The sequence below is a fragment of the Stegodyphus dumicola genome, chromosome 10 (assembly GCF_044657685.1).
Source record: "Stegodyphus dumicola isolate Sdum_Otavi_A_Nest chromosome 10, ASM4465768v1".
Taxonomy (NCBI): domain Eukaryota; kingdom Metazoa; phylum Arthropoda; class Arachnida; order Araneae; family Eresidae; genus Stegodyphus; species Stegodyphus dumicola.
This window is the reverse complement of record NC_140777.1, coordinates 45142245-45161725: the sequence shown is the minus strand read 5'-3', so window position 1 is coordinate 45161725 and position 19481 is coordinate 45142245.

Here is a 19481-nt window from a genome sequence, read left to right as displayed (position 1 = left end):
TGGAATTTCTTTGAAATGGTATAACCTCGCAGAGTGGAAAACCTTTCATTTTTCTAGAGCAAACCCGTCTTTAAAGAAAATCTCCCGTCTTTTAAGATTTTCCAAGGCTGGAAACTATGATCTGCATGCATATACGATTGTGTTTATGGCTTTAGAAATACAATTTTTATACTATTCAAATGTAGTACTGGTATTTTATGCACGTACTGTTTTCATTAAATTGTAAAGAAAAATTAAAACACTAAGAGAATTAGATATCTTATATTTACACAAGCAATGAAATAGACATTTTTTATTATTTAGAGTTAAAAACTGAAATTTTGGCTAGTTTTTTTAACTTTTTGATAACTATTTTAGAGCAGTTTAAGTTCTCCAGCTAAAGCGGCAATAAATAAATAAACAAATAAATAAGTAAAAATTTGAACTTTCAATAAATCACTGGAACTGCACTGGAGTGATGTAAATGAAACATCTTCATCTCACATTGGTCTAAGACATTACGTACCAAGCGAATTTAGTCGTAAACCTAGAATGCTTTAAGAAATACAGAGTTGGAAGGCAACAAAGTTTCATTTATTTCTTTTATACACTAGGCCTGTTGTTATGAATTCAATTTTACCATCTGCTATGTACAACAACTTTCTTTTACTACATGTGGAAATTTTTATTTTAACAAAGCCTTCAGATATTGCTTTCTCTAATGATGCATTTGCAGAAAATGATTTAAGAGCTTTTGTTAAACACAGTATTCAATTACATGGGAAAATATTTATTTAATAATGTATAAGGTCCTATCTTTGATTCATTTAATAAATGATGTTCAAATATTTGGGCCTCTTGACACTTTTTGTTGAAAACATTTGAACTTTTTGGGGGAACTGAAAAATATGCTTTGTGCTCTTTCAAAACCTTTGCAGCAGCTTGCACGCAGATATGCTTAACAAACACGTTTTGACGAAGAAAAGGAATCAATAAGTAAAATTAGCAAAATGTATCGTTTCAACTCTCAGAATTTAAGATATCTGCTGACACTGGTGATAATTGTTGTTTATTTATAGACAAATCAGTTCTAATAATCAAATATCTGTTAGAAAATTCATCGGAAAAAGAAATTGTTTTTTTACAGATTTAATAAACAAAAAGAATTTTAGTCATCCTTTCAGTTCTCTAAATTTAGGTGTCATTATAATTTCAGAACTATCAATAAATTTAGAATCTACATCAGTGGAATCCGTTAACTGTATATATATGCTAGTGGCATATAGGGATTATTATGTTTGTTATCCATTATGTTTTTAATCAGGTGTACTAACAGAGTTTCCCTCACCTAGAAAATTTTAGACTGCCATGGAAAATACAAAATATATTCAGAAAGTCAGGGAGGAATTTTCCCAGAATGTCAGGAAGGTTGAGTTCGTATAAGACAAGCTTTTTAATGTTGATAATTAACTACATATAAAGCAAGATTGCTTCAATTCAGTCTCAGAACATTTACGGATTTATTTCATTACATTCACAGAAAATGGCATTTAGCGTTGTACATTTGCTAATGACCGATGAAGTGGCTGTCGTACAAGCAAATGAGTGTCAGATGATAAAAAGGGACATGTAACTGGCCTTCGTATAAAGAAAGAAGTCACATGAAAAGAGCAATTCTGGAACACAGAGAACCAGATACATCCTGAGAGAATTTTTACATTGTTATCCTGGGAGAATATTGTAAGTATTCTACAAATGATTTTTACGTCTGTTTTCCCATATTAATTTAATTGTTAGGAAGTTTTTCGAGAGCATAAAATTGAAATAATTTGTTTTCTGAATTGAAACATTGAAATTTTAAAAAAAATGTTTTGATGCGTAGGAAAATGTATTAAGCATACTTTAATTTATCTAAACAAATATTATTTATCCTTATTCTCTCTAATTAATTGTGCTCATATTATATCAGCTTATGTTTTAATAGTTTCGCTCCGAAATAAATCATATCTACATTCTTAATTACGTTTCATAGTAAGACTCTAATATTCAATATACTTTGCTAGTTTGTGAATTTTAATACAACCTCTTTAAAAACTTGCCCATATATTTAAAGTAATGGATCCTCAAAGGAAGACTGAACGAGAGATTTTAGCCTGCGGATCCATATAAATGTCAAATTCAATTCCATTGAGTGAAGTCATGAATCAGGCTCCAGAATGTTAACACTGTGTTTAAATTTAATTAAAAAACGCCTATCTATATATTTTATTTACAAATCTGAATAAAAATATAATTTTTAATAATAAGATTTGAGTTTTCTATAAGAAATGTTAAAGTGATTAACGATTCTAAACAATAAATATGCTGTTGAGTTGAAAGATGAGACTGTATCTAATGAAAAATGTATGCATTTTTGTAGCTAATTATGCTACAGTTGAATTTAAGTCCAAAAACGGCTTTAAAGACATTGAATTTTAGATTCAGGTTCAGACTTTGAAACACCAAAACAGAAGCGAAAGAGGCCATTAACATTCTGATACATGTATATATTAATATACATGTATCAGAATGTTAATTCTTCGGATGATAAATTAAATACAAAAAGAAACAAAACAGAATTACCTCCTACTAAATTCAATTATAGCTAAATAAAAAGAAATCCCTTTTAATTTTTCCTCATGCGATAGTAAATTAAATTTTACTACACTTTTTTAAGCTTCTTTACTTAGTTATATTAATTACAGTAGTAGAAGATGTTTTTAATCATTTATTTCAGTTTTTATTTTTTTTATAATTAAATCGAAATTATATGTTTAATTCCATTATAATAATTTTGCTTGCTGATTATTTTTTTCCTTTATCAAAGTTAAATTTTATTTTGAAATTTTGCATTTTAACAATTTTACATTATGAACGTTTGTCTATTATAAGATTTTTGAGTTCTACATTTTTCTTTTTCTTGGTGGCTTGTGCTTTATGTCACTGTACTTTTTCAAGTTCTTTTTATAAAAAGTTTGTACTTTAGTAGTACTTTTATAGTACATTTTATATAAAAAGTTTCTAACTTTCAAATTAACAAAATTTGCTCTTTTCAAAAAAGTGTTGTCTTTTTCATATTTTTATATATTGGGTAACTAATTTTGAATCACGTCAAAAATTAATTAGCTATTTAGTCATTTACTTTTATTTTTCAAGAATGTTCATTTCAGAGACACTTAGCGCTATGTTTAATTCCTCAGCATTAACTTTGCTTATTAGCTATTTTTTCACGATCTAAATTAATGAATCTTTTTTTGAATTTCATAAGTTTACTAAGTCCATATTTTCAAAATTTGGCCAGCTTTGCCTTCTCTGTGATTTTGAATTCCGCATGTGTCTTTTTTTTTTTTTTTTTTTTTTTTTTTTTTCATGTACATTATGTCATTCCTATTTTCCAAGTTATTAATTTTTAAAAACTTTTTAATTTAAAATTAATAAATATGCTTTCACTTATTCTTCAAAATCTTCTAAAGAAGGCGCGTTAAAAAATACTTCAAAAGGCGAGTCTAGTCTATTTTGTCATTTATGTATTCGATTTTGTGTCACGTCGGAGCAAGTGATATCGTGATAAATACTGATTTCAGATACTTGCAATTTTTATCATTATTTTAATTTGCCTCATCGGTTGCTAAATGTATAACACTAGCGAAGACTGGGAGTTCGTCTTGGCTTCTATTCCAGACGAACGGTTTTGTTGCGTAGTTGGTTTTCGTGGTTTTCCCATGAGTAGCATAAATACGAGCCAGTTTTCCTTAGAAATTCCTCCACGAATTCATTCCCTCCCTTAGGAAGGTATCACTTGCACACTTCGTGATATTCGAGTATCCTTAAATAATCATTAAATAATTTTTAAACAGTTTTAAATTTTTTGAAAAATTTTAATTTTGAATTAAGGTTTTGGTCTTTTAATTCAAAGGACTCTTTGATTACTTGTACAATTCATCCAGATATAATTTGATTTCTCTGTTTATAATTCTATTTTCTTTCGGCTGCTCTTTGACAAAGACCGAAGATATTTTTTAATTCTTTAAATTTCATGCGAACTTTGTTTTATTTATGTATTGATTTAATTTTGCTCCAATTTTGTTTTCCATGTTTTTGATTCATTCTTTTGATTTGTGACTTATGGTTACAGAGTTCATCATTTTAGGTTTATATTAACTCCATTTGTTTGAATTCACATGTCTCTCTGTATGTATATATATATGCAAGGAAGAGGAAAGTTCAAAAGCGATTCCTTAAAAGTACATTTGGAAATTAAAATTTTAAAATCAAAAAATACCCTCACTTCCAATATTTCACTTAACATGATCTTTGAGACTAAATCGCGATTTCAAAATACATAAAAATCATATTCTAACCATATTCTAATCATATTCAAAAAAATTTCAATGATTTTTTTCAAGGATTGTATATTTTTCTTCAAGTGAATTTAACTAAATTCAAATAGTGACATTACAGAGCGTGTTAATTTTGTATTTCAATCTCGAAAATGATTGCTTTAAACGGCGACCATTTCGAGAGCATTTTGACATAACTGACGCTATATGAAATTGAAGCGCAATTTGTTGGCGACGTTTGTTGCTAAAAACAATTTTTGACCAATAATCTTCTACAAAATTAATTTTAGTAAGTGTTATAATTTGTTTGCTATTTCACTTTTAAACTTTGAAAAACCGTCAGTCATTTCTAGGATAACCCATATTGTTTTTTTACTTTATATTTATTAATTATATACATATGTATGGATTTATATATATCCGTCGATCTGTTTTTTTATATGTGTTAACTTTTCACATATCACATCGATAAGATTAGTTTTTAGTGCATTCACATGTTTTCCAACATTGATTCTAACAGTTTTATTTCGCGTGTAGGCTGTTTTTTTACCTTTCCACGTTAATATATTTTTAAAAATTACTTCCATGTTAATATTTTAAAAAATACTGCGTTGAACTATTTTATTGAGCCACAGCTCCTGGTAACTTTTTAGCAAGCTCACTAGAATATTTCTTCCTATTATTTCATATTTTTGCAGCATTTTGCCCCAAAAAGGTTTTAAGACCAAATAGGTCTTACGTGAAATTACTTGTTAGCTTTTCAATTTCTATTTCAATATATATATATATATATATATATATATATATATATATATATATATTAATATATATGGCATTGCTTATTAAAAGTTTTTTTGTGGTTAAAATTTATCAGATCTATTTTAGTAGAATCTAATGAGTAAGTATTATATTGCGCTTCTTGTAGTTGTTCTCCATCACAGGTTTAAAATCATAAGCACTCATTAAATGAATCATGAAATAGCTTTAGCACTACTGTTATATTAATAGATGTAATTGTTGCCCCAAAATTTGGCTACTCGGCTTTCCTGAAGTCTATTGCTCTAAACAAAGAAAAGTCTATAGTAAAATGCTTTATTCAATTTAAAACAAGGGTGCCAAAATTCCTAAATACATATTTGTAGGAATGAATAGAATTGCATATTAAACGTTTTTCTCACTTACACATTTCTCCATTAACGTTGACAAATTTTCATGACTAAATACTACTTCACTTTTTGTTAAGATTATTTCACGTTTAATTAGATACCTGTGCAAATTTAATACAAATAAAGCACATTTAACAACATATAATGACACAATTCTAACCAATCAATGCACTAATCTCTAATATTAAATTGAATTTACATTGTAATTTGATTTTAAATTAATTGTAAATCTCTCATATTAAATTAAATTTTAATTTGAATGAAACACTAGGATAAAAGTTATTCTGATTACTGAAATGTATTCATATATGCAAAATGTAAATAGCAAATAACATTTCAAATCAAATTTCTCAATTTTATATTTATACTTATTATATGTATAATAAATTAAAAAATATTTAGGGAGTCATTGTAAGATATTTTTGCTTGTGAGTCAAAGTTCTATTTAATTTCCTTAACATTCGTATTAAAATACATATATAGTGTGTACATACATACACACGCACATATATATATATATATATATAATAATTTATTTCCTAAACAATATTGATTAATTGATTATATTATCTCCTAAGTTTAATTAAAGTAGAATTATTTTAAAAGAGTATATATATATATGTAAAACATTTATCTTTACATGCATATGCACATGTAGTTAAATTTTTTATCATAGTTGCACTGTATTCTGTTATATTAATATAAGCATTTCAAGGTGACAGTTTCCATGCTCCTTATTTTCGTTCGTAACATATATGTTGCCATCCCTTCAATGAAATAATTTTTTCTACTCCAGGACTGTAACTCATATGAACCTATAAGTGCGGTGCCGAAATAAAAGGAAAATAGGAAAAACGAATCTCCAGAATCGAAAATCTTTTCCAGCACATGTTAGCCTTGTTCACTAGAGAAACTAAATGGGGAAATAGCTACTTGAAAGAAACACAATTCGACATTTTTTGTTTGTAATATTTCATAATTTTATGACCATTTCATTATTTTCAAATATTTTAACTAGACCAGCATTTCATGATTTAAATAATCATTTTCGCTTCTTTTCTGGCAAGGAAACAAATTTCATTTTTTTATTGTTTATAATGCTATCTGAGAATGCCAAAAAATGAGGTATTTGTATTGCAAACCTAAAAATCTTTAACAAAAAAATATCTGTTAAAAAATCCTTTTTCTTAATTCCATTACATTTTTAGTTCCCGTTTTCTAAATAACAGTTCAATTTGAAATTATCTAATTTTTGAAAAATTGAAATTTATCTAAAATTTTGATTTTTTTAAAATCAACGCTAACGGCGAAATCTCAAACTGAAGCATTATTCAATAGTACTATTTCAAGATAACATAATTTTACATTAAACCGACCACATAGGATAAAACAGCATAGCTTTTATTAAAGTTTGAGAAAATTTATTATTTCTTGATTATTTAGTTTAAAAAATATATTTTTTTCATTCTTTTAGGTGCTTTCAAAGAAAATCGGGCCACCAGAGAGGTACCTTGCAATATTATTGAAAATATTATAAAAGACTGGTTGAAAAGTGTTTCATTTAGAGAAAAGTATCATAAACAAAAAGGAAAATGTACAACAGAAGGAAGTTTGTAAACAATGGAATAAAAAATTTGTGTATTAGCTTGTACGAAAATACTGTAATTAAAGTTATTAATTGTTCAGTTTATTTCCTAACTTTCATGAAGACTTGGATTGGTAGAGGATACTTAGCTTAAGCAAATATTGTATCTTATACATTGTATTACTGAATATGAAAATAATTAGTTCATTGAATTTGAATGTTTGATTCTAGAAGAGAAATTTATTACATGAATATGCAATATGGAAATTAATTTCATTACATTTCCTTTAATAATTTTAATTTTGCTTTAAAATTTTATGAAATAATATAAAACTATCAGTTTATAGATTTTGGGAATTTAATGCATTCCTAGTAGCTGAATTAAATTAAAACCTTTTGCAATAAATGCTTCAAATTTTAAATTATGACAATAATTATATTTTAACTGAAAATTGCTTGTTAAGAACCTTGTCCATTGACTGGACCATCCACACAACTAATTTTATAAATCAAATTTATGGCAAAATAATGAATTTGTGAAAGATATATGTCATTTTATTTGTTTATTAACTTTCAAAATACGCCTTCTAACTTGATAAAAAAATTACATGGACAGAAGTAATTTTAACAGAGAACTGTTTAGTACATTTAAATTGCTTGTAAACAGAACACAAGTGTGTGTGTGTGATTATGGCAAAGCCTCGATGGCTATCTGCCTAAGGGGAGGGATGCCTTCGTGGAGGACTTTCTAAGGGAAACTGGCTCGTATACACGTTACACATGGGGAAAACCACGAAAACGCCCATGCAGCCAGCCCGTTCGCGGGATTCGAACCTTGGACCGAACTACCAGTGTTCAGCGACTTTACCGCTCGGCCGCTGGTGGGCCAACAGAGCACAAGAAAAAATATTTATTATTTCTAAAATTTGCATACATTTAAATGCAAACTTTTAAATTTATTTTAATGACAAGAAATATCCAAGCATTCACTTTAAATTCCCATCATCCTGATGCTTTTAGTCTACTGCAATGACAAAAACTCTAGACAGCAGTAGTCTCATATAAAGCTTAAGTACAGTTATTAAACTGGCATATCAGAGCTTATTAGTGTTGAAAGAAAACAATTTGTTTTTAATTTACTGCAAAAAAGTACCGAGGATTATATTTAATAAGAAATAATTATTTCGTCCAGAATATAATACAGTCTCCCATTAAAATAGTTTGGTGTATATGATCACATGAATAAGGTTTCAGAATTTTGAAAATTGCAATGATTCTGGCCATATATTAAAAATCGTGATTTGCAGTCTGATTCCTTTTCCTTCCCGTGAGAACAATAACTTAATTTCTTGGTTAATTTATTAAACTTAAAATACATTTCTATCATTAGAACTGTAACAAATCTTGTTTTTATATGTAGTTAATAAGAATGGTGTGTAAAACTTCTATGGGAATATAAGGTCTAGATAATATTGCATTGGAGGAATTGCGTGTAAATGTAGAGAAAGTTTCATTAATAAATGGCATGTATGTAATGAACTAAGAGAATAGAAAAAAATAATAGAATTTGAATTTTGATGTACATATAAAGCATAACATATATTTGTAAATGTAACATTTCAGGCTCAACTACTCAAACAGATAATGTCTTTTCCAGAAAATTACAGTGTTCTCTTCCGTTAAAGAAATGTATATTATTACATGAATTCACTATTTGGAAACTAAGTTTCGCATTAGACACAAGTATTACAAACACAAATATTTCATGTACTGTTGTCCTTCAGAGTCTGTACATATAGACCGGATTCAGAACGTTCTACTTAGACGTAACTCAAAACGTTCTAGTTAAACGCGATTCGGAACGTTCTTTGCATGTTATACAGAAGTGTTAACAGTACAAGTATTTGACGTGGTATTGCTCGTCATAAACCTTTAATCTATAGACGACATTCAGAACGTCTGCCCAAACGTTAAGAGAACGTTCTGCTAGCACGTTATAGAAACTTTCAAAGAAGGTTCTTGGAACGTTATATAAAATTATTACTAGTACCACATTTTGACGTTCTATTGTGCATTAATGAACTACATCTTACAGACGTAATTCAGAACGTTTTGACTGAACGTTAAAGAAACGTTCTGCTAGAACGTTGAAGGAACGTTCTGTTAGAAGGTAACGGAGCTTCCATATAACGTTCAAGGGACGTTTTATAAAATTGTTAGTAACACCATTTTTTGACGTTCTACTACCGTTATTGAACTGCAACATACTGACGTGATTCACCACATTCTGCCTGAACGTTAAAGGAACGTTCTGTTAGAACGTTAGAAGAACATTCATAGAACGTTATAAAAAAGTGATAGTAATACCACTTTTGACGTACTACTGTCCGTTATTGAACTGCAATACATAGACGTGGCTCAGAACGTTCAATTAAAACGTGCCAAAAACGTTGTACTAGAACGTTAATGACACGTTGCATGAAAGTGTTACAAACACAAGCATTTGAGGTGTTATTGCCCGTCTTAGAACTGTAACATGTAGACGGCATTTTGAACGTTCTGCTTGAACGTTCCCGACACGTTTGTGAAGCACTTGTTCTGAACGTTCTCTGAACGTTCTTGTGCTAGTTGGGCTATGACCCATATATCATTAGAGGTAATGAATTTATCCCTAGGAAGGGCTATAAATAATAAGATCAATCATATGCTTACATACGGAACGATCACAACAGACGACATTCTGACATCATACCGGGCGACGACATTTCATACGACCATCATAACAGACATTCTGAACATGCAAAACCGAGTGAATAGACTATAAAACTTCAATCCTCTACATTCCTCAATAATAAGATATACTAATTTGGAAAGATGCTCTGTAGAATTCAAGTTAGGGCTGTCTAATACGAGGCTCAGGAAGCTGTCTACTACCAGCTCCCCCACAAAAGGGTAAATTAGACAGATCGAGACTCATCGCTCCTACACATTTCAACTACACTATTGTCTATTCTCTATACTTTTCCTGCCCAGGTAAGAATGGAAACTCGATGGCATGTATTTAGGAAAGGTACCCTCGTGTGTCTACGGCTTCCGAAGGTCATATGTTGAAGAGAGCGATACACGATCTTTTTACTGATACTACGACTGTCGCCTGCTTCAGCTAGGAGGTAATTTGAGCTATTGTTTACTTCGTTGGCCGTGTACAATATGGCTGAGACGTCTCACTCGACGATTATTCTACGTTAACTGTGCTATGCACTTTGCCCCATCGCTAGTTCGTTTTCCCGCCATCCGTGCATTCTCGGTATGCACTTGACACTGTCTAATGTTAAAATGCTGTCCCGCTGAGAATTTTGAAAATTGTATTTCCCATGCGACGAGTGACTACTATCTGCCCGATATTGAACCTGTCTATGTCATAAAGTTTACCTATACTGGTATGTGAAACCACTGTTTATCAACAACCACAGTGCTAGCTTTATGTGCATTTAGCACAACTTCCTCACGTAAGCCCAGATGCGGCGCAGGGCTATTCAATTTCCATAGCCATGTCTATCCCTAATTTAGTGGCACTTCAGTGTAGTTACAGCACATAAAGCTTGGACATACCTATAACGATTGCAATAGAAAAAGATTAATTTACTACCAAAAAAGAGGAGAAAAAGACACAGTATATTGTTTCAGAAAAATCAAGGACATTTTTTCTAAAGCTTTAATTGTTCTTACTGGATTCTTTTCTAAAGAGAAACTTAAAGTAAGGAAAGTAGAAACAAATATCAAAATTAATTCGGATTACAATCAGAAAAAACTTTAAACACCTATATTAAAAGACCAAATGTCATCTCTTTATCCAAAAGATCTTGAATGTATTAAATTCCATCAGGTCAAGGCTACAATTCATACCTCTAAATCTACTGCTTTATGGTTTGAAAAAATAAGATATGAAACCGGAATTAAAGCTGTACCCTCTAGATGCATATCCTCGAAATCTCCTGATGTGTCTCCCATGGATTAATGTGCATTTGTACGTTTAAAACTTGGAACTCTTGGAAATCAAGATGTAATATGATGGTTCAACAAAAGGACTCTCAGACGGAATATATTAGAAAATGAGATTATAAGATGTGTTTATATATCTATATCTTTGCAAAATCCTTAAAAAAATACCTGAACATCCCCTGTACTCAGTGGTTTGCGATAGGTTTGTTGAATTTTAAATTTCAGACTGAACGTTTGAGGATTATTCATAGTGTTTCCTTTATTCTCATTTTTATTAATAATGCCTCATAAATATTTATTCAAATATATGAAAATTTCATTTTGTAATTTATAAAATACGCTGTTTTTAAACATTTTTAACCCAGAGGGATATTAGCCCGAATTCTGATCAAATGTGTATGTGTGCAAATCAAAAAAAATGATCCCTTTGCCCGTAATACAAAGTATGAAAGCTTTCAGTTTAATATTTGTTTTTCCTGTATCTCTGGGTTTGTAAATTCTTTAACATCCAGAATATATACAATTGAGACATTTTTATAAAAAAATTATTTAAATCCATTTCTTCCAAATTTCATGTCGTGACTGATTTGTTTGAGTAAAAGTCAGGTTATTTCAAAAAATAAGAAAAGTATGGTTACGTACCTGGCGCGAGGGAGGGCTTTGCGGAGAACGTTCTAAGGGAAATTGCCTCATATACGTTGAGATAAGGGAAACTGCAGAAGCCAACCATGCAGCCAGCACGTTGGCGAGGAATGAAACAAGGTAAAACTCTTCGCAATCTTAATGACAGAGCATATTGCAATGGAACACATATTGAAAATATTTCGTTTGAAAAGAAAGCAATATATTCTCATTTTTTATTTCTAGTACGTTTTGACATTAAAGCCACAGAGAGAAAAAAATCTAAAATAAAAAATAACATCCTTATTCGTATTTTAATGATAATCTGGAGATTTTTTATGCGAAATTCCGACAAATCACTTACGAAAATCAAAAAGGAAGTGTCTGAGGGTCACTTCGAATTGGGAGCACAGACAACAAGGGAAAATATGCCTAAGAAAAATTTCAATAATAGCTACAGCTTTCCTTAATTCATTGAGAAGTTATAGTTAAAAATAGAGCATATTGGTAAATCATAACTGAATATGGGGTGTAAACTAGTAAATTAATTTAAGAACACAAAAAGTAATTTAGCAATAGCATTTAACTGCAAATAATCATTTTAATTTCAGGTTAAGATATAATTTCATTTTTATTTTACAGTTCTGAAATGTAGCTGCAAAAAAGAATTTTAAACTGACTTTCTGTTTGCATTTCAGCTGTAGCGAAATCGATTGGACTGAAAACATCCTTCCTCTCTCTTATCGAATAAGGCAATTTTTTCCGTCCAAATCCAATGCTCAGTCAATGAGATCGTCACTTAGTTATTTTTCATTCAATTTTTATTCAGTCACTGGTCAGGAAAGGAGATGTTCCCTTTCTCGGTCCCTGTTCAGTGAATGTCCAATTTTTAGTCTGTCAGTGGTCATTCAATGAGATCGTCACTTAATCAGTCATTGCTCAGTCAATGTCCAATTTTTAGGCAGTCACTGGTCAGTCAATAAGATTGGTGTCATGGCAAACGAATTTTTGACGAATATGAACTGAAATTGTGTAAATTTGTCTGAGATCTCGATAATATGCTATAAGTCCTTGGTTTATTTTTAATTTTTTAAAGCAGAAATATTTTACTAATGGTTTTCTTAGGTTTGAAATTTTGAAACGCTTGCTATGATTGGTAGAAGGGATTGGTGTCATGGCAAACAAATTTTTGACGAATATGAATTGAAATTGTGTAAACCTATCTGAGATCTCGATAATATGCTATAAGTCCTTTGTTTATTTTAAATTTTTTAAAGCAGAAATATTTTAGTAATGGTTTTCTTAGGTTTGAAATTTTGAAACGCTTGCTATGAGTCGAAGAAGGATGTTGAGTGTATTCGTCATCAATATAGATAACAGGGACGGTACCAAAGACGGCATCAACAGGGTGTTCTTGAGAATCTTGAATTGGTTTGAGTTCTGTTCTGTCTATTTGATCCAATTTGCCATTCATTCCTGGTTCATTGTTTGTGTTAAGGAGATTACCAGAATCGATTTCACTTTGTGCTCCAAGATCGTTATGCGATACAATGCATTCAGCATCCAATGATTTAAAACAGGCATTCAAACTGAATTCTTCTTGGTTCAACATGGTTATACTGCTATTCGTGCCTATTTGATTACCTGAGTTATCAGGTTTTGGAAAATCAAAATCCTTTTCTGTTTCATGTTGCGGGTAATTAAATTGGTTTTCATCGCTGATATTGTGCACATCATAAGGATTATTATCGAAATCTTTGGCAAAATGGTGAATGTGGTCAGTATCACTATCAATATGCAAATTAAGAAGATTATTATCAAAAGCTTCGTTATTAACTTCGAGGAGATCGGTGTCACTGTTTATATCCACATCAAAGGAATCATCATAAAATTTATTAATATTATCATATGAATCAAGGAAATCTAAATTAAGTACCTTCTTTCTGGTGTTAAACTTGTGTTCATTACGGTTAATAGAGTTTTCATCATTATTTTTCCGAGTTTCCTCTTCTCTTCCAGGAAACAAAAGAAACACAGTCGCAAAACAAATAAGTATGCCCAATAGGCTGTCGATAAAGGGTGTTGGTATAAAAACGTAGCACAATACTGTGAAAAAAAAGAACTCCATTTCTAAAAATGGTTCCAATTCGATTTCAGCATTAAAAATAACAAGTTTAAGCAAATAAGCTCCACACGTAAGTTTTTAGCACCACTAGATTCGGTATCTCTAATGATTATGGTATACAAGCATTGTTAAAAATGTATACATTAACTTTGTTGTAATTCAACAAAAGCCTAAAACAATTATTGGTAAATTCATTGTTTCGAACGCTATTAAAGGGATTCCTTGAATATGTAACAATGAAAGGTATTCTGATATATAACTCATAATAGAAGGAAGATTCTATGTGTCTGTCTTTCGTTTGGGCTGAGTGTAAGCTAATAGACCCAGGGCTACGAATTTGCTACATAGATGCATCTAGACAAGAGCCAGTGCACCTCGAAACGAGGTTTCCAAAATTTGAATGAGGTTTCAAATTTTATTTTTTTAATTTTTGTTTTGTTCATTTGTCTTTGATAAAATCGAAAATTATCTTTCATTACATCAGCAATAATGGCACGAGGCCATTGTTGCTGTTGTATCCCTGTTGCCATTCGGAAAAATGAGGGCGAAAATTAGCGTTTTAAGAATTTTTAATTAATATCTCTGATTTTTGCTATTTTTTGGATAAAAGTGTAAGCGGAAAAGTGGAAAACGAACCAACGCTAAACTACAGCTGCCATACATATTCAAATAAATAATTCTTTTTGGGGGGCTTCTTGCTATACAAAACATAAACGTAATACTTATATATAACCAGAGATTATTATTATTAGAACTAAAATACGTGAATACTATGGAGAAAATATTTATCAATAAAAAGAGTACTTTCAAAACATGTATTTTTCTTTGACCTATTATTTTAAAGCACAGAAATTATGTTATCCTTACACTCTCATGAAAATGGCTTCATCAACCTTCGGCTGGGTAAAAATTCATCTAAATATAAACACAATACAGAAATATATCAAAATATTTTTAATTCTTTAATATCCACCTCTTTAAGATAAAATCAACTGGTTAGCGTAACGTTAACTTACGTTACATAATTAGCAAGAACAATACACCAAAATGAGTTTTGTCGATCGGTGTGCATAGTGTATATAGTGTTTTCCTACTTTTCATTATTTATTCTTTATTATATTTCCTTAATTAGTGCTGGCAAATCGATATGGATCTTGCGCCCTCTGAGGCAGCACTTTGATGTGTATTATGTGTTAAAAATTTCGACAACTGGTCTGTGCAACTATGCTCCGCCCACTCCTTTTGTCTGCCTCAACAACTACCCCTACGCTATTCCGTTAGCTTCAAGATACGGAAATAGGAAGACGCTACAGCTGTAGAACCTACGAGGAGAACGATATGCAAAGTTTTTATAATACAAATGTGCTAATTTGCTTTTACGATTTGAAAGTTATGCTTCATATATATTTAAATCGCTATTTTACCTAAGTTTTGCCACTGTTACATATTGCCACATTGTATGTGATTCAGAACTTCAAGTGCACAGGATTGTTCCATCATTTGGATTTATTTTTCACTTCTATGATACCCACTAAGGACAGATATGGATAGGTAAAGATTTCAGGGTCGTGTTCCTATTAAATAAGCGAAGCCCTATGACCCATATATCATTAGAGGTAATGTATTTATCCCTAGGAAGGGCTATAAATAATAAGATCAATCATATGCTTACATACGGAACGATCACAACAGACGACATTCTGACATCATACCGGGCGACGACATTTCATACGACCATCATAACAGACATTCTGAACATGCAAAACCGAGTGAATAGACTATAAAACTTCAATCCTCTACATTCCTCAATAATAAGATATACTAATTTGGAAAGATGCTCAGTAGAATTCAAGTCTAATACGAGGCTCAGGAAGCTGTCTACTACCAGCTCCCCCACAAAAGGGTAAATTAGACAGATCGAGACTCATCGCTCCTACACATTTCAACTACACTATTGTCTATTCTCTATACTTTTCCTGCCCAGGTAAGAATGGAAACTCGATGGCATGTATTTAGGAAAGGTACCCTCGTGTGTCTACGGCTTCCGAAGGCCATATGTTGAAGGGAGCGATACACGATCTTTTTACTGACTCTACGACTGTCGCCTGCTTCAGCTAGGGGGTAATTTGAGCTATTCTTTACTTCGTTGGCCGTGTACAATACGGCTGAGACGTCTCACTCGACGATTATTCTAAGTTAACTGTGGTATGCACTTTGCCCCATCGCTAGTTCGTTTTCCCGCCATCCGTGCATTCTCGGTATGCACTTGATACTGTCTAATGTTAAAATGCTGTCCCGCTGAGGATTTTGGAAATTGTATTTCCCATGCGACGAGTGACTACTATCTGCCCGATATTGAACCTGTCTATGTCATAAAGTTTACCTATACTGGTATGTGAAACCACTGATATCAACAACCACAGTGCTAGCTTTATGTGCATTTAGCACAACTTCCTCACGTAAGCCCAGATGCGGCGCAGGGCTATTCAATTTCCATAGCCATGTCTATCCCTAATTTAGTGGCACTTCAGTGTAGTTACAACACATAAAGCTTGGACATACCTATAACGATTGCAATAGAAAAAGATTAATTTACTACCAAAAAAGAGGAGAAAGAGACACAGTATATTGGTTCAGAAAAATCAAGGACATTTTTTCTAAAGGTTTAATTGTTCTTACTGGATTCTTTTCTAAAGAGAAACTTAAAGTAAGGAAAGTAGAAACAAATATCAAAATTAATTTGGATTACAATCAGAAAAAACTTTAAACACCTATATTAAAAGACGAAATGTCATCTCTTTATCCAAAATATCTTGAATGTATTAAGTTCCATCAGGTCAACGCTACAATTCATACCTCTAAATCTACTGCTTTATGGTTTGAAAAAATAAGATATGAAACCGGAATTAAAGCTGTACCCTCTAGATGCATATCATCGAAATCTCCTGATGTGTCTCCCATGGATTAGTGTGCATTTGTACGTTTAAAACTTGGAACTCTTGGAAATCAAGATGTAATATGATGGTTCAACAAAAGGACTCTCAGACGGAATATATTAGAAAATGAGATTATAAGATGTGTTTATATATCTAAATCTTTGCAAAATCCTTAAAAAAATACCTGAACACCCCCTGTACTCAGTGGTTTGCGATAGGTTTGTTGAATTTTAAATTTCAGACTGAACGTTTGAGGATTATTCATAGTGTTTCCTTTATTCTCATTTTTATTAATAATGCCTCATAAATATTTATTCAAATATATGAAAATTTCATTTTGTAATTTATAAAATACGCTGTTTTTAAATATTTTTAACCCAGAGGGATATTAGCCCGAATTCTGATCAAATGTGTATGTGTGCAAATGAAAAAAATGATCCCTTTGCCCGTAATACAAATTATGAAAGCTTTCAGTTTAATATTTGTTTTTCCTGTATCTCTGGGTTTGTAAATTTTTTAACATCCAGAATATATACAATCGAGACATTTTTATAAAAAAATTATTTAAATCCATTTCTTCCAAATTTCATGTCGTGACTGATTTGTTTGAGTAAAAGTCAGGTTATTTGAAAAAGGCAAAGAAAAGGATGGTTACGTACCTGGCGCGAGGGAGGGCTTTGCGGAGAACGTTCTAAGGGAAATTGCCTCATATACGTTGAGATAAGGGAAACTGCAGAAGCCAACCATGCAGCCAGCACGTTGGCAAGGAATGAAAGAGGGTAAAACTCTTCGCAATCTTAATGACAGAGCATATTGCTATGGAACACATATTGAAAATACTTCGTTTGAAAAGAAAGCAATACATTCTCATTTATTATTTCTAGTACGTTTTGACATGAAAGCCACAGAGAGAAAAAAATCTAAAATAAAAAATAACATCCTTATTCGTGTTTTAATGATAATCTGGAGATTTTTTATGCGAAATTCCGACAAATCACTTACGAAAATCCAAAAGGAAGTAGCTGACGGTCACTTCGAATTGGGAGCACAGACAACAAGGGAAAATATGCCTAAGAAAAATTTCAATATTAGCTACAGCTTTCCTTATTTCAATAAGAAGTTATAGTTAAAAATAGAGCATAATGGTAAATCATAACTGAATATGGTGTGTAAACTAGTAAATTAATTTAAGAACACAAAAAGTAATTTAGCAATAGCATTTAACTGCAAATAATCATTTTAATTTCAGGTTAAGATATAATTTCATTTTTATTTTACAGTTCTGAAATGTAGCTGCAAAAAAGAATTTTAAACTGACTTTCTGTTTGCATTTCAGCTGTAGCGAAATCGATTGGACTGAAAACATCCTTCCTCTCTCTTATCGAATAAGGCAATTTTTTCCGTTCAAATCCAATGCTCAGTCAATGAGATCGTCACTTAGTCAGTCATTTTTCAGTCAAAGTCCAATTTTTATTCAGTCACTGGTCAGGCAAGGAGATGTTCCCTTTCTCGGTCCCTGTTCAGTGAATGTCCAATTTTTAGTCTGTCAGTGGTCATTCAATGAGATCGTCACTTAATCAGTCATTGCTCAGTCAATGTCCAATTTTTAGGCAGTCACTGGTCAGTCAATAAGATTGGTGTCATGGCAAACGAATTTTTGACGAATATGAACTGAAATTGTGTAAATTTGTCTGAGATCTCGATAATATGCTATAAGTCCTTGGTTTATTTTTAATTTTTTAAAGCAGAAATATTTTACTAATGGTTTTCTTAGGTTTGAAATTTTGAAACGCTTGCTATGATTGGTAGAAGGGATTGGTGTCATGGCAAACAAATTTTTGACGAATATGAATTGAAATTGTGTAAACCTATCTGAGATCTCGATAATATGCTATAAGTCCTTTGTTTATTTTAAATTTTTTAAAGCAGAAATATTTTAGTAATGGTTTTCTTAGGTTTGAAATTTTGAAACGCTTGCTATGAGTCGAAGAAGGATGTTGAGTGTATTCGTCATCAATATAGATAACAGGGACGGTACCAAAGACGGCATCAACAGGGTGTTCTTGAAAATCTTGAATTGGTTTGAGTTCTGTTCTGTCTATTTGATCCAATTTGCCATTCATTCCTGGTTCATTGTTTGTGTTAAGGAGATTACCAGAATCGATTTCACTTTGTGCTCCAAGATCGTTATGCGATACAATGCATTCAGCATCCAATGATTTAAAACAGGCATTCAAACTGAATTCTTCTTGGTTCAACATGGTTATACTGCTATTCGTGCCTATTTGATTACCTGAGTTATCAGGTTTTGGAAAATCAAAATCCTTTTCTGTTTCATGTTGCGGGTAATTAAATTGGTTTTCATCGCTGATATTGTGCACATCATAAGGATTATTATCGAAATCTTTGGCAAAATGGTGAATGTGGTCAGTATCACTATCAATATGCAAATTAAGAAGATTATTATCAAAAGCTTCGTTATTAACTTCGAGGAGATCGGTGTCACTGTTTATATCCACATCAAAGGAATCATCATAAAATTTATTAATATCATCATATGAATCAAGGAAATCTAAATTAAGTACCTTCTTTCCGGTGTTAAACTTGTGTTCATTACGGTTAATAGAGTTTTCATCATTATTTTTCCGAGTTTTCTTTTCTCTTCCAGGAAACAAAAGAAACACAGTC